Source organism: Fukomys damarensis, unplaced genomic scaffold (genome assembly GCF_012274545.1).
Source record: "Fukomys damarensis isolate Sample0158 unplaced genomic scaffold, DMR_v1.0_HiC HiC_scaffold_32, whole genome shotgun sequence".
In the NCBI taxonomy this organism is placed as follows: Eukaryota; Metazoa; Chordata; class Mammalia; order Rodentia; family Bathyergidae; genus Fukomys; species Fukomys damarensis.
The window spans coordinates 47,377,500-47,392,425 of NW_022900944.1; the positions used below are offsets into that span (position 1 = coordinate 47,377,500).

General features: G+C 53.8%; 1 protein-coding gene across 1 annotated transcript in view; it reads right to left on the bottom strand.

Annotated features, from left to right (window-relative positions):
* Positions 1 to 14,926, bottom strand: part of LOC104864579 — a 131,451-nt gene that overhangs the window by 12,269 nt on the left and 104,256 nt on the right. The window lies entirely within an intron of this gene.

Below are 14,926 nucleotides of genomic sequence, written 5' to 3' on the forward strand. Positions count from 1 at the left end.
ACTATCTAGAAGTCAGTGTTTCCCAAACCAAATTTTCCCTCCCCAGGATATGAACGTCGCAGAAACACTTCAGCCAACCTTAATGAGATGTTCTGTGCTCCGCTGGTTTCAGCAGGTGCTGCTTCCTCCGCCCTTCTCCTGCTCCACGCCAGCCAAGGCCCTGAGCAGCCCGCAGCCAGGGGTCCAGTCCCACCACATCTGGGTCAGCACCTCCCAGCCAGGCCCTGTCTCCAGGGCTCCTCACCGTGTGTGCTGTCGGCTGAGATGCTCTGCGTTCCCGGGCGCTGGCCGAGGAGCAGGACCGGGCCACCCTGCCCTCAGAGAACTCTGTCCCCTGGGGCACAGGCCCGGGGTGGGGGAACCTCCTGCTGCTCAGCATGACATGATGGGGGCCACAAGCAAAGGCTGTGAGGGTTCTGCAGTTAGCGCCCGAGACGACTGGTTGGATACAGTGACATCAGGTCACTGGCGACTTGGCAGAAGCTGGTGGGACACCAGAGGCAGAAAACCAGACGGTAACGGGCTGCGGAGGCAGCCAACAGCAGGCAACGCCTGAGGTTTGGCTGGGTGCCGGACTGGAGGATCAGGTGCGAGTCGAGGGACATTTGTTTCTCTTACTGTGGGAAAATCGGTCGTGTTTACACACCTGTGTAAAAATCTAGTCGTCCCCTCAGCAGGATTTGCAATGTACATCTTCATCTGACCTGGGTCCACTGTGGAGCAATCCATGTGGATTCACACACAGCACAAGAATCTTACACTGCGTCCCCAGCTTTTCCCCCACACGGTCCTTGCCCTTGTCATGTTACACATGGCACAAACACACGTGCTAGAGTGTCACTAGCTTTGCTTTACACTGCCATGTTTTCAGAGCAAGAAAACATAAGAAATAAACCTTGCATTTCTCTGTGTTTTTACCACATTCAGCTCCTTTCGGTTCTTTATGTAGATCCGATTCCGACTGGCTTCTGCCTGACAAAACTCCTCCAAGAGTTTTGTAGGGCAAGCCTGCTGATTATAAAAATCTCTCGTTTTTGCTTGTCTGAAAAAACAAACCTACTTCTTCATTTTTTAAAGTTTATTTTCACCGGGAATAAAATTCTTGGTTTGGTTTTTGCCTTTTCTTTCAGCACTTTGAAGAGCCCACTGCATTGTCTCTGAGCCTGCAGTTTCTGGGAAGTCTGTTGGAGTTCTTATCTCTCCTTCTGTATTAACGTGTCCTTCATCTCTGGCTGCCTTTAAGATTTTGTTTACCTTCAGTTTTCAAGTTTCAATGTTTTGTACATGGGTTACAAAATATTGTGGTTTACTCTCCTTAGTATCCCCTGGGCTGCTCAGATTTTTATGTCACTATTTTCGACGTTTTGGGCGTTATCTCAGGAACTATCTTTCCTGCCCTCGTTTATCTGCCTCCCCGCTGTTCTATCATCTGCCTCCAGCATCTCTATCTCCAGTATCTCTGTCTGCAGCACCTCTAGCTCTCGCATTTGCATCCTTCCTGAAGTGCACTCACGCATGTGCTAGATGCTGTAACATTGCCCCTCAGCTCTCAGGAGCTGTGCCCAGCCTCTTACGTGCTCTTGGTATGTCCGTTAGAGAACCAGACCTGTTCTCCGTACACCGATTATCTTCATGGCTGTGTGGCATCTGACAGAGGCACTCCGCAACTCTGCCGCCTCTTACATTTTGTCCAGCATTTCTATTTGATTCTTTAATACAGTTTCCTATTCCCTATCAGTCAATGCACATTTCCCATCTTTTCCAATAAAGGATTTAATGCAGGAATCATTTTTAATTCACCTGACAACTCCAAAGTCTGGGTTATAGCTAAGTCTGGTGGTGTTGAAGTCTGTCTGCCGATGCGCTCTCCTGCCTTTCTGTACCTTATTTCCAGGTGAAAGCCGGACCTTATGCTTAGGACAGTAGAGGCAGAACTGATGTCTGACGATGGGTATGTCTCCTCTCACTCTGCTCTGAGCTGCCACACTCCGAACTCTGGCTTCTCCTGCCAGCCTGTGCTGCAGAAAGGCCTCTCTCCACGCTCTCTTCCCACGGAAGTCCTCACCAGCCTGGTGCGTGGGGTGGGCACGGGGTCTCCGTGGTGCCAGTTCACCTCCATCTTAGGCAAGGACTAAGCTCCTGTGCCTCAAAGGTGGGATTTCTCTACGGAATTACCTGGCCCTAGCAGCAGGGAATCTCCAAGGTCTGGGCTCATGATTCTTCCTGCCCCGACACAGAACTGTTCCCTATTCTTCTCCAGGCGCAGCGGATTTCTAGGACCGGTGTCTGCCCTCCCACCCTGGGTTTCTCACTGGGACCCAGCGAGAGTGTGAAGACTCACAAGCAGTTTCGAACTAGCCCCTCTGTGTGCCTGGGGAGTCCTGTGGAAGTCCCAGCCAAAGCGTAGCCCTCCACCCTCACGGTGACCTGGCCTCCTGTGGGAGGTGACCCGGTGCTAAAATTCCGCCCTTACTCCCAAGAGAGGTCACTTTCAGTGGCAGTTCTGACCTTGGCCCTGCTGGCCATACGGCGCTGGACCAGCTGAAGGAGCAGCAGATCCAGATGACAGGAGCCCATCACCATTTGCACATGGCCGGCCCCAGGGCACTCACCATGGACGTAGCAGCCCTCAGTGATTTTTGGTATCATCCACTTGACCTAACCCCTAGCACAGTCATTTCTTGTGTCACTGATGAAGAAGAAACGCCATGGCCGGCCGTCAATGAGCCACACTATCCTTGCTCCTAAAAGAGGTAGGAAGTATAAAAACAAATGCAGTGAAAAGCAGCAGCTGCCACGGTCTCGTGAGACCCCAGGCCGAGCACCGCTGTCGCTGAGGAGGGGCTCCCCGCGTCACAGAGCTCTCAAGCTCTCTCCCTGTCTCCCCAGACAGCCAGGCACAGTACTGACACACTGCCCGGTGACGGCCCGAGGACACCCCACCCCGGCCCAGGCGCAAGTGTTTCTGTGTGCATGGGGGGCGCCGGGGACTGAAGCCAGGGCTCTGTGCATGCTGGGTCAGCCCAGGTTCATGCCAAACCTCCTGCATTGTTTCTTAGACTCCATCAACTCCAAACCCCCTCTCCCTCCGAGTGGAGGGTGTGCTGGTGTAGTCCACCTCTCGCCGCAGAGGCGTGGTAGAAGTCTCCTCCCAGCGGCTGCAAAAGCAAACACACTGGATGTCCACAGACCGCGTGTGCTCCAGCTGGGGGCAAGCTGACTTGATTTCCCTTTTCATTCACCCTGTTACTCCTGCTCAGTGCAGCTGAGACCTGGAATTTGGTTGTTTTTCATCTTTGGTGGCTCAGTGCTCAGAAAACAAGTGGACCCCACAGCATGGGAAATGAGGCAGCCTCTGTAGTTTGCCAAGAGACCCCACCCAGGTAAGGGTGGGCACGAGTGGGTACAGACAGGTACAGGTGAGTGCAGCTAGATCGGCCCTTGGTTTTGGCCTATGGGAGACAGGAAGCACAGGTGAACAAACTCAGATGTGGTCCCCACGGCATGATGAGGTCAGCGACTGCGGCCCCACCTCCCCCCCACCACCGTCTAGTGTGTAGATAAGGACATGGGTCTCAAGAGCTCAAGTGATTCCCCAAGTGAAACACGGGCCTCCAACGCAAATGCGCCCTTCAAGCCAGAGGCTGCAGCTGGCGGGCTGGAAAGCTGGCTCCCAGCCCTGCGCAGTCAGGACTGGAGTGCAATGGGTCCTGGGGCCTCAGGACCATTCTGCGAGATCCACACTCCAGGCCAGAAACACACTCACACTGCACCAAGTGTGGTCAAGTCCATCTGTCCCTGGGGCCCTCTGATTCACAACATTCTGTTCCACAACCGACAAAACAAACACGAAAATCCATTAGACTGAAATGTCATGGTGATTCATTCGTTCATCCCACAAATCCTGGGGAGACAAACGTGGCACTGGTCAACGTGGCACTGGTCAACGTGGCGGTTACAACCAAAGCCAGTTCCTCCGGTGGGGAGATGACTGGTATGAAAAGGAACGAAAATTTAGGCACAATTACTGGAAAACCTTAAAAACAAGACCTGTTGACAAAGTCAAACGTGGGCCCGCCAACTTTTGATTATGAGCGCTAATGGAAGGAGACGTGCTGTGGCAGCGCCCGGTCATTTAAGAACCATGTTTGGCCTTGGAATTCAACTCAAATGAAAATAATGAAGCAAGCACACTGGCAAATAAGGCTTTTTTTTTCTTCTCTCTTCCTTTTGGCTTTGAGTATGATGCAAATTAGCAAGTGCACAGGCTTGAAATCCACTTCCTGTTTCCTTTAGTCAGTGCCTTGCAGGGCAAGGGTACCTGTCCCTAGCGGCCTTTCTCCTACTAGAGAAAGAATTCCTTCCCTCTGTGCCCCCTTGGAAAGTCTGCCAGCCCCGCAAAGATGCCACAGCCTTTGGAACGAGAGGCCCTGGCTGCTGCTCAACCTGGTGGCAGATCACCCACTTGTACTGGTTTTAGGTGCATGCAGAAAGCAAGAGTTATGGGTCATAGGGCCGGGGATTCAGCTCAGTGGTTCCACTGACTGCCTCGCAAGTACAAGATCCTGAGTTTGATCCCCGGTACCAAAATAAAAGTAAAGAGTTACAGGTCAGGAAGACTTCGCCCAGACTTCAGAAGAAGGCCTGGGAGGCCAGGCAGTAAGCCCTGGGAGGGCAGTGTGTGAAGTTATGTGAAGCCAAAAGTACAGTGGAGACCCCAGAAGTTTGTAGAAGCCAGAAACAGGGACCAATGAGGAAAGCTGTAAGGAGGGAGCAGAGCCACCTCAGGAAAAGCAATGGCAATGTCGTTAGAGGGGGACACCCAAGACTTCCAGAGCCCACGTCACCACTTGCCCAAGGGCTGGACACAGAGCTACAGGATTTAATGTTTGTCACACTGAGATCTGGTCTTGGTTTGGTCCAATTTCTTTCTAGCGCCTATTCCTCCCTTTTCGAACAGGAAATGTTTACCCTGCCCCATTGGATGTCAGCAGTGTTTAACTTTCTTTTTTATTTTTACAGGCCTCACCGCTCAGTTTGCCTTAAGCTCCAAGGAGACTTTGGACTTGGACTTTTCAGCAATCCTGGAACTGTTAGGACATTGGCAACTCTTAAGAGATGGACTGAATGCATTTTATGTGAAGGGATATGCACAAATCTTTTGGGGTTGGGGTTTATATCTAGATGTCCCCCAAGTGCACCCTGGGCTCACTGGTGAAATTCTTGGAAGGTGATGGGTTTGGAGCGCAGGATTTTTGCTGTTGGGATGTGGGGCCTGGCTGGAAGAGATGGGCCACCGGGGTGTGACCTGGAAGGGCACAGCTTCTTGCCTGGCTCCTGTTCTCCCCTCTGCTTCCTGTCCACCACGAGGTGAGCAGCTGTGCTCCCCCCAGGCCCTCCCACCATGCTCTTCCTGCCTTGGGAGCAGCCAACCATGGACTTAAAACATGGGCCGATCTAAGCCCCTCCTCTTTTCAGCTGTGGGTGTCAGGTACAGTTCCCAGTGGTGGGAAAGTAACGAGACAGCCATCTCAGTGCCCGTCGGCAGTGTACAGGGTCTCAGTTCCTTGCCAGTTTCGTCTCCTTTTGTCTTTAGCTAATCTGACAAACATATGGCTGCATCTCATCTCATCTCATCATCTCATAGTCTTAATTTGCATTTCTCTAGCAGCCATGAATTTTGAGTATGTCTTCCTGTGCTTACTTATTCTCTCTGGCAAAGATCTATTCAAATCTTTTACCCACTTTTTCTTTTTTAGAAACCATAACATTTGCCCTTTTAAAGTATGCAATTCAGTTGATTTATTATAGTCACAGAGTCATACAACCACCACGACCATCTAATCCCAGAACACTCCATCCCTGTGGAAAGGAACCCCATGCCCTCGACAGTTGCACCCTGTTTTCTCCCCAGCCCACCCCAGGCAGCCACCATCCACTTCCTTCTCTGGAGATCTGGACATTTGTATAAGTAAAACCTTACCGGTGGCTACGTCTGGCTGCATCCACATAGGACAACATTCCCGAGACACATCCGTGTCGTAGCATGTATTGGTAGCTGACCATTTTTACTGTGGAGGAATGCTCCTTCCTGTGGATGTCTAAAGTTTCACATAGCCACTGGCCAGCTGATGGACACTGGCTGTTACCGCTTCTTCTGTGTTACGAACAGTGCTTCAAAGAACACTGCACCAGGCTAGTGTGGGTATTTTTAGTTCTCTTGGGCATACGCCTTGGAGCGGAACTCTGGGTCACGTGTTGCTCTGTGTCTGAGCCACTGAGCAGTGGCCAAGCTTTCCCACGGTGCCTGTGGCCTCTTCCTGCAGCCCCAAGCTTGCGAGGCTGCCCTCTGTTGGCAGCATCCTAAACTGGTCTGCCGCACTGGCCATTGTGGCGCCACGGCTCCTGGTGGGTTCCCTTTGCACCTCTGTAATCACTTTTCATGTAGCATTCTATTGGCCCTTTTTTTGTGCCTGCTTTGAAAAAAGGACCTTTTGAGTCCTTTGCCCATGATTTAATTGGCTTGTCGTGATTTTGTCTTTGTATGTATCTTTACCTATTTGGCAAATATATCTTCATACATTCTGCATGCTAGATCCTCGGTACCCTCTTCCATTCTATGCATTCTCACCAGTCCTCGATTGCGTCCTTTGAAGCACAATTATTTTAAAATTTTGATTAAGAATGACTTATCAGCTTTGTTCTGTGTTGTTTACATCACATTGTAAGTACAATACCAAATTCAAGGATGCAAAGAGTTTCAGCTGTATTTTTTCTAATAACTTTAAAGGTTTGTTTCTCGGCCATAGGTCTTCAATCCATTTGAGTTAACTTTTGCATATGGTGTAAAGCAGGGGTCCAGCTTTGCTCCTCGGCAGGTGGGGATCCGGTCGTTGTCCTGGCATCACCTGTTGAGAAGACTATTCTTACTCCCTTGTCAAGAATGAGTTCCCACAAGTGCGCTCCACCAAGCGGGATCCGTGGCGTGTACTGGACGCGCTCCCCGCCTGCACACCAGGACCACACAGCCCTAGCCGCCGTGGGTCTGTTGTAAGTGGTGTCATCGGGGAGTTGTGGGTCCTCTGACTTAATCACATCCAAGATTATTTTGGTTACTCTGAGTGTCTTGCATTTCCACACAAAGTTTAGAATCATCTTAATTGATTTCTACCAAACAGCCAGCTGGGATTTTAGTGGCAATTGCCTTGAATTTGTAGGCCGATTTAAAAGCTGTATCATAGCAATACTGCCTTCCAACCCATTTTTACGTTTTTTAGGTCCTAATGTCTTTCTGCAACATGTTATAGTTTCAGAATATATTTTGCACTTTTTTTCACTCTACTCTTAAGTATTTTATTCTTTCTGACACTATCTTAATTTCCCTTTTCCGGTTGCTCATTGCTAGTATATAAGGTAGAATTGGTTCCATGGAATGAGACTGGAAAGAGGCCTGTCCTGCATCACACCCTGGAGAAAAGCGGCCCACAATCAAGAGTTTCGTGCATGAGAACTAAATTCCTGTCCCAGGACAGCCCACGCGGGCCTTCACCTTAATTCACACGATGGCAGCCAAAACGTGGCTTCCTGTCTTGACCACTGCCGCCTAAGCCAGGAGTCTCCCCTTCCTTCTCATTTGTTTTCTTTTTAGCCTGAGGAGAATTGTGATCCTCTGGCTACTGGCGTCACCATGATGATGCCTGTCTTCCCCCGCAGGCAGAGACTCTGTCTACTTCATCCATCACTCCGTGTGCTGGTGCAATACATAGCACATCAGCCCCTGCTCAGTGAATGCTGAATACACACACGAGGCCAACAGAAAAACTCCCTGACTCTGGCTGCCATGCCCTGGGCCTGACATTGCAGGCTCCTCCCTGCCAGCCCTTTCCCTGTCCCTCCATCCAGGCCAGGGGCACAAGAGGGGTGAGCTCATGAGAGACAGGTCAGAACTGAGGCCGCTGCAGAGGGTTAACTACTGGTCACTTGGAGCACCCCGCTGGACCGAGTCAGCGCGGCTCTGGGAATGGAAGACCCCCCCCCCAGGATTGTCACCAACGGCACAAGAGACTGGAGGGGAGATCGTGGGCTGTTGATCGTCCTGGAGGAGCTTGCGCAGCTGGTTTTCCTGATGCCAACTCGGCTGTCCTCAGAGGAGCTCAGTCCTCGCCGTGGCCCAGGATGGCCGCTGTCCTCCTCAGGGGAGCTCTGGTCTCCGCTGTGAGCGCCGCTTCCTGGCTCCAGCGCAGACCCCTCAGCCTGGTGGCACAGACCCTTCACTGCCGATGCACTTTCTAGCGTCCACCACTGGCCTTGGGCCTTCCCGGTACAGATCCTCCATGTGGCTTGTGTGGACACTGCCGTGGGATCCAGGCCCTGGGCTGGATTTTTCAGGTCTCTGGTGTGTGGACAGGTCTCTTGTGCTCCTCTGCATTTGACTTTTCGGGTGACTATTATAAAATAACCCTATAAATTATGCGTCCTGTATTAACTCTATTGTCTTGCACACTCTGACAATAGCCCCAGATGAATGCGCTCTTCTGCAAAACATCCCTTCAGCTACTCTGTAAAGTAGACTTCTGGGTGTTTTCACAGGAAGGCCCGTTTTGCAGACAGACCGGATCTATTCCAACTCTTCTCAGGCAGCAAGTACAGTGCTGAGGTCCCAATCCAGATGTTCAGCAGAAGACAGGGTGGCTGACAGGAGGGCTATGGAAGGCATGGCTTGCACTGCCTCCCCAAGGACACTGAGGCTCAAGGACACACAGCCAGGCAGAGGCCAGGCTTTTGGGCCAGAAGCCAGGTCTGCCGTGCCCGCGTGGCCTGTACCCACCACTCAGCCCGTGCAGAGAACCTGGGGGGACACGTCGCTCAGAGAATGTCCTCAGAGGACTTTCTCAATGGAGGCCAGTTGGGAACAGGCCTCTTGCAAATATATTTTCAAGGTTGTGTGCAGGAGAGAATCTTAAACCCTCTACAGAAAGCTTTCCCTCTCTGCCCGGCCTCCAACGCCACATCCACCCTGATTTATGGAAGCATTTCCTTGCAATAGGATATGCCGGAAAGCTTGGGCCTGGCTCAGGCAAAAGCGGAGCATGTTAATTTCAAGGCAAATTAATTAAAATGCAATCCAAGCTCTTTGGCAATCACAGAAACAGCCTTCAGTGCTTGGTGCCTATCCAGACAGAAACAGCCCCCGTCCTGCCCAAGCCCATTTAGTCTCATTTTCATCTGATACTTTTAATTTCATCCTTGAAGTAGCTCAGCTGTGGGTATCACCTACCACTTTTATCACTAGGATTCCAGGCTTTTTGCCTTTTCGATAAATATTAAATATAGAGGCTGCTGAATCAGACGGCGGTGCAACAGAGGCCCAGCAGGGATCAGATGGTACAGATTAAAAGAGGGCAGCCCAAGGAGAGAGTAACAGAGGGCCCATCCGAGGGGTGTGGGTGAAGGGAAGGGCGCCAGCGAGGGGCAGTGCAGACCCCAGGGCTGTCACCACTGGACTGCAGGAGGAGGAGGGACAGGCACAGAACCAGAGAAAAGAGCCCGATTTCCTGTCCCACCACGGTTCCTCCTCCTGCTCCCACCAGCCAGACCCGCACAGGGGCTGCAGGGCCTCCTGGGCACAGGCCAGGTGCAGGCGTAGCAACCAGGCCCAGCGCAGGGACGACATCAGCACGGGGCTACCCTGTTCTGTCCCTGGACCTGTGGCCCAGACACAGAGTTCGCTCTGTGCCTCGCTCACTTGCTCTGGATGACAGACTTAGTGACCAAGGCTCTGACACCTTCCTCTGTGGGGTACACAGGGCCCCACAGGGCTGGTCGTGGCTGCCGTTAATGCCAGATCTCTCTGGGTCATCCTAGGACCCCAAGGGTCGGAAGAAAGAAAGTGGGATTCAGATATCAAAACAGCTCAAGCCCAGTGTGTCCGTTACTTTCCTCTCTCATTGCTGAGACAAAATATCCGACACCCAAAGTTAGAGGGGAAGAGGTTTATTTCGCTTACAATTCATAGGAGTTTCAGTCCAAAATCAGCCAACTCCAAGGCAGAGCAGGAACAGGATGGCGCACACAAGGCAGCAAAGGCAACAAGAGCGTTAACAGCGTCTCCCCGCCCCTTTCGTCTGACTCAGGCTCCTTCGGGCGGGCAGCACTCACACCCTTAACCCTGGCGCCCCTGAGCCTGGCACTGCATCGTGAACCAGCGTCACACGCTCCAGATCCAGCCTGTGACCACGCGAGGCTTTGGGGGCCATCAGGACCCAAACCATAACAGCCAGCGAGGTGGTGCCCACCTGGAATACAGCGCTCTGGGAGGCTGAGGCAAAACTGCAAGTCTGAGCTCAGCCTGGGCAGCTCAGTGACATAGTTAGACCATGTCTCAAAAATCAATTAAACACATAATTAATAAACTGCACAGAAAGGGCTGGGGATGCATCTCAGTGTGAAGGCCCTGGCTTCAATGCCCAGTACCGCAACAAAAGAGCTCACGCTCTGGCTCCCCTCCTTCCCGTGCTCACCTAAAAGCACAGGGAGACCACGGAACCATGGGTTTGCATGCCTTAGGGGACAACCACGGTGACAGTGACAGCACTTTGCCCACCCACGGCCACTGCAAGGTCGGCCAAGCACCTGTGCAGAGCTTTTGCAGCAGGAGGTGGCCCAGGAGAAGCAGGGTGGGTTGAAGAAACAGACAGCCCAGGACAACTGTCCCGTGTCCCTGCCTTGCCCACATGTGCAGCCTGGCCGGGCCCTGGAGGCTGCAGGGCCACACAGGGTGGCACAGGCCTTGCATCCACGCTAGGATCTGCTGTGTGGGCAGTGAGAGGTAAGGGAAACAGGAAGCACCAGCCGTGGGTGTCAGTCAACACCACTGCCATTACGCGCTTTATTAGCAGCACAGTCAGTCAGGCTGGCTGGACCCCGGGTCCTTGTTCACCCCCACAGAGCGGGGAACTTTCCACGTGCCCCCCCATTCGGTTTCCCCAGCAACCCTTCCAGCTGGAGCTGTGACCCCTGCTTTCCAGTCCAGGAAACAGCCTGGTGCAGACTGGACAGCCAGAGTCCCGGCGCTGTCCCTATGGCCTGGATCGGTTTGCCTTGCCAGCCTCCTGCAACTCCCGATGGGCTCGGAATGCTCCCCGCTTGGCTTCGGAGCTCTGCTGATGCAGAAACGCCGCGTGGAGTGACTGCTCGCCAGGACCACATCAGATCCTGTCCCTCCTGGCTCCTCAGGCCACACACCTGAGGCCACTCTCGCTCCAGGACTGGGGACACCAGGCTGTGGCGAAGCCACTGAGACCCATCTTTCTCTTTCCCATGAGGAAAGGGAAAGGGCCCCCATGTCTGCGAGCCATGTCACCATGCTGCTGCCAGTGACTCCAGTTGGCCAGGCTGATCCTGGTCACATGAGCAGAAAGTCAACAGGGGTCACGCCGGGGTCAACAGGGGTCAGGCACCACAGCGCTGGGACAAAGGGGAGAGTGGCAAGGGGCCCAGGCACAGAGAGCGGCCTGACTTTTGTCCTGCCCCTGTCCAAGCAGCCCCGGGAGCCCCAGGAGAGCAGTGAACCCAGAACTCCGAGCTCATCTATCTTGGGAACATTCTAGAAGGTTAGAAGACTTTCCACACCAAAAGGTCTGGTTGTGAGATTTCCTCTGTAAATCACAATGTGTTTTGGCACCTTCTTCCTCCACCCTCCAAGAATGACTGTGAGTCCCTCAAAAAATCACCAACCGCACCCATAAACAGATGTTACACTGTATACTCGGGGGAGACACATCCCCACTGTCCTCGTAGCCTTCACACAGAAGGGCTGAGGAGAGGGCAGCAGCCTTATCTGTGCCTGCCTGGCCGTGACACACCACCTTTCCTGTCTTTGGGACTCACGTTTCTTGGAAAGACTGCTAGGGTGCTGTAAACAGGCACAGCAGGAGTCAGGCTCCTCTCTGCGGATGGAAAGAGGATCAGAGAAGAAAGCATTCAGACAAGGGAATGATTCGTTCAAAAAAAACCAAACAGATACACTGTAATTTGGAAAAGCGCTCAAAAAAGCAATTCACACCGTCTCCAATGGGACACTTCTAGTCCCACCAATGGCAATGACAGTGGTGCGCCTTGAGCAGCACTCCATGGCTCACTCTGGCCCCGGGCCCTGACCATCCACCACCTCGTCCTTCCTGGGCCCCCACCTCAAAGACGAGAAACTGGGACCCATAGCCAGAGAGGCAGCTGAGTGGGGGTGAGCAGGGAAGAAGAGGAGGAGAGGACGGGGAAAGAAGGGAATGGACTTCCTCTGGGCTTCCTACAGAATTTCTTCTGTGTTTTCTTCTCTTTTAAAGGGGAGGAGGTGGTCGCCCAAAAGGAAACACAGGTATTTCCGTAGCTGCTCATGTCTCAGCCATCTTGAGCTCTGTGATTACAGTGTGGGGTTCTTACATGGCAAACTGTTCTTCCTAGGCAGAGTGGTTTTGGAACGATCTTTGGGAGGCTGCCACCCAAACACTGAGACTGTTTTCCTAAGGTATTGGCTCCAAGTTTCCCTTTTCTTTATACATAGCAATGAAATACAAAGAACGCCCCGGCAAATGATCACATTAAAATTCATTCTTTCCTTTCATCTGCCCCCTGTTGATCTTATAAACAGGGACATGGCATCTAAAAGCTCCAGCAGCTCAAAGACACACTTTTCTAGTGAAAGTGAACTACTTTTCACGTTCACATCTGAAAACCAAGCAGAATCTCCCTGCAAAGCTATCTGCACCCCAGGGGCCTTGCTTCCCGTGGAAGTAGGAATCTCGCCCGCTGCCCAGCTCCACAAACCCCACCCCTCCTGCAGAGCTCCCCAGACAGGCTCTCCTCTCAGAAGTCAGGGCGCTGAGCACTTGAGAGCACGGTGGCGGGAAGGGTGACGCCATTAACTCACCCTAGGGAGAGACGTGGAAGCATTCTGGGCCTTAAAAATTAACAAAGGCGTCTTAGAGAGGACACAAAGAAACGCTAAGCAAGAAGGAAAATATGGATAAGTTGGGCCTGATCACAGTCAAAACGTCTGTCCTCAAAAGATACAATTTAAAAAATAAAGCAGTAAACCGCACACAGGACAGGCATGGGCAACACCTACACCTGGACCCACAGCCGAAGCAGGGTTCTGCGGAGCAGTAAGAGAAAGAACTGTTTGATTAGAAAAGAGGCAAAGCCTAGAAGACTCAAGTCACAAAGAGAGATGTAGGAGGCCGGTGAGCGCAGGGAGGGGCTGGCCGTTCTCCACTAGGGAAATACAAATACTGAGGCTACACCGTCCCCAGGATGGCCAGCGTCCGGGTCCTGGCAATGCCACTGCCATGGGGACTGGACGGACAGGAGCTCTCGTAGCTGCTCTGAGACGAGGCAGACAGGTGTGTGGCTCACGGCGCGGCCGTTCTGCCTGTCCACTGTGTGTGCCGGGCGGGAAGGCGGTGGGCACGCAGACGCCACAGAGCCTGTCTGCAGCAATTTCCATCACTGTCCCCAAAATGCAGAAGGACACGGTATAGGATTTGGCTCAGCAAGATTAGCCAACCGTGGAGAGAACACCGAGGCCAAGAGCAGGCAGAAGAGACGCTCCGGCCACAGCAACCCTGGAGGGGCCGGGGGAACCCTAGGGGCAGGACGAGGCTGAGGCAGTGGGGACCGCCGGGCTGGAGGAGAAGAGCCTGCTTCAGTGAGCACTGCGCTTCAACTCGGCGAGCTCAGAGCTCAGACGCTGCTCAGAGACGGCTGAGGAAAAGTCCCACAACTGCAGGCCTGGGGCCTCCCCTCCCGCCAGAGGACAAGGGGCTGAAAGACACCGCGGCCTTCAACCGCACATTGCAGCGGCCGGGCACAGGGTTCCCAGGGGCTGCCCGAGGCGGAGAGCTCGGCTGGGCCTGGGCGTGGGTCAGGGAGGAACAGGCGGTGCGGCGTCACCCTGAGCACTCAGAGGGCCCGTGCGGCCTGCGCTGGGGCGTCTGTCTCCCTCTGACCTGAGCAGCCGAGCTCTGGGCCCCGAGTTCCGCCATTTTCCCTTCTGCTGGACTTGGTCACACCTTCGGGCTTCTCGCGGCTTAGGGTATTTTTTTTTCTTTTGAGGGAAAAAGTAAAGTTGGGGGTGGAAGGGCAACGCAGAAAGGGGAGCGAGCGCGCTGGGCCGGGGCCAAAGTAACCAGCTGCCTTCCAAGACAAGTCTGTCAGGAACGCACCCTGGAATTTCCTCTGCGTGTGCTCGTGGGCTCAGTTTTTCCATGAAGTCCCACGTTCCGGCAGGGGACCCAGCCCAGCTCTCGGTCAAGGCCAGGCCAAGCGGCAGATCCTGCTGCGAGACCCTTGGAAGGACCAAGAAAGGCGCTGGGAGGTCGTGGACGCGGGCCTGGGCCAGGGAAGGGCTGGGAGCCTCCCTCCCTCCAGGCCAGACACCGTGCTGACCTGAGTTCCTGGAGAAGCCGCCCAGCAGGAGGAGGCAGGGCCAGGGCCCCTGGCGTCCTTGTGTGGGTAGAACCCACTGCAGCCTCTGAGCGCAGGATGCTGAGGCCCGCTCAGGCTGGCGCCCGGCTCCTCCCTGGCCCTTTCAGTCCGGGACCACGGGCCACCTGGTCTCCTGTGAGTGGCACACGCACCAAGCAGCCCTCGGGCCTTGGCAAAGCCTGAGTTCTCCCTGGGAGGCCAGAGCGTGCAGTGCTCCTGGCTCAGCTCCTTGGTCCCTTTCTGGTCTGGGCCTCAAGGGTCGGAGCCTGTGCTTCATCCTGCCCGTGGTCCCGACCTGGCAGGTCCCCTCCGCCGACTCCACGTCTCCGCAGGACTGAAGGTGTCCTCCAGACGGTGCCATGCTGACGCACTACGCAGAACAGCCTGCCAGGGCACATGGCCCGGGAAGGCACCCGGTGAGCTGCCACCACGTGACCCAGCCGCT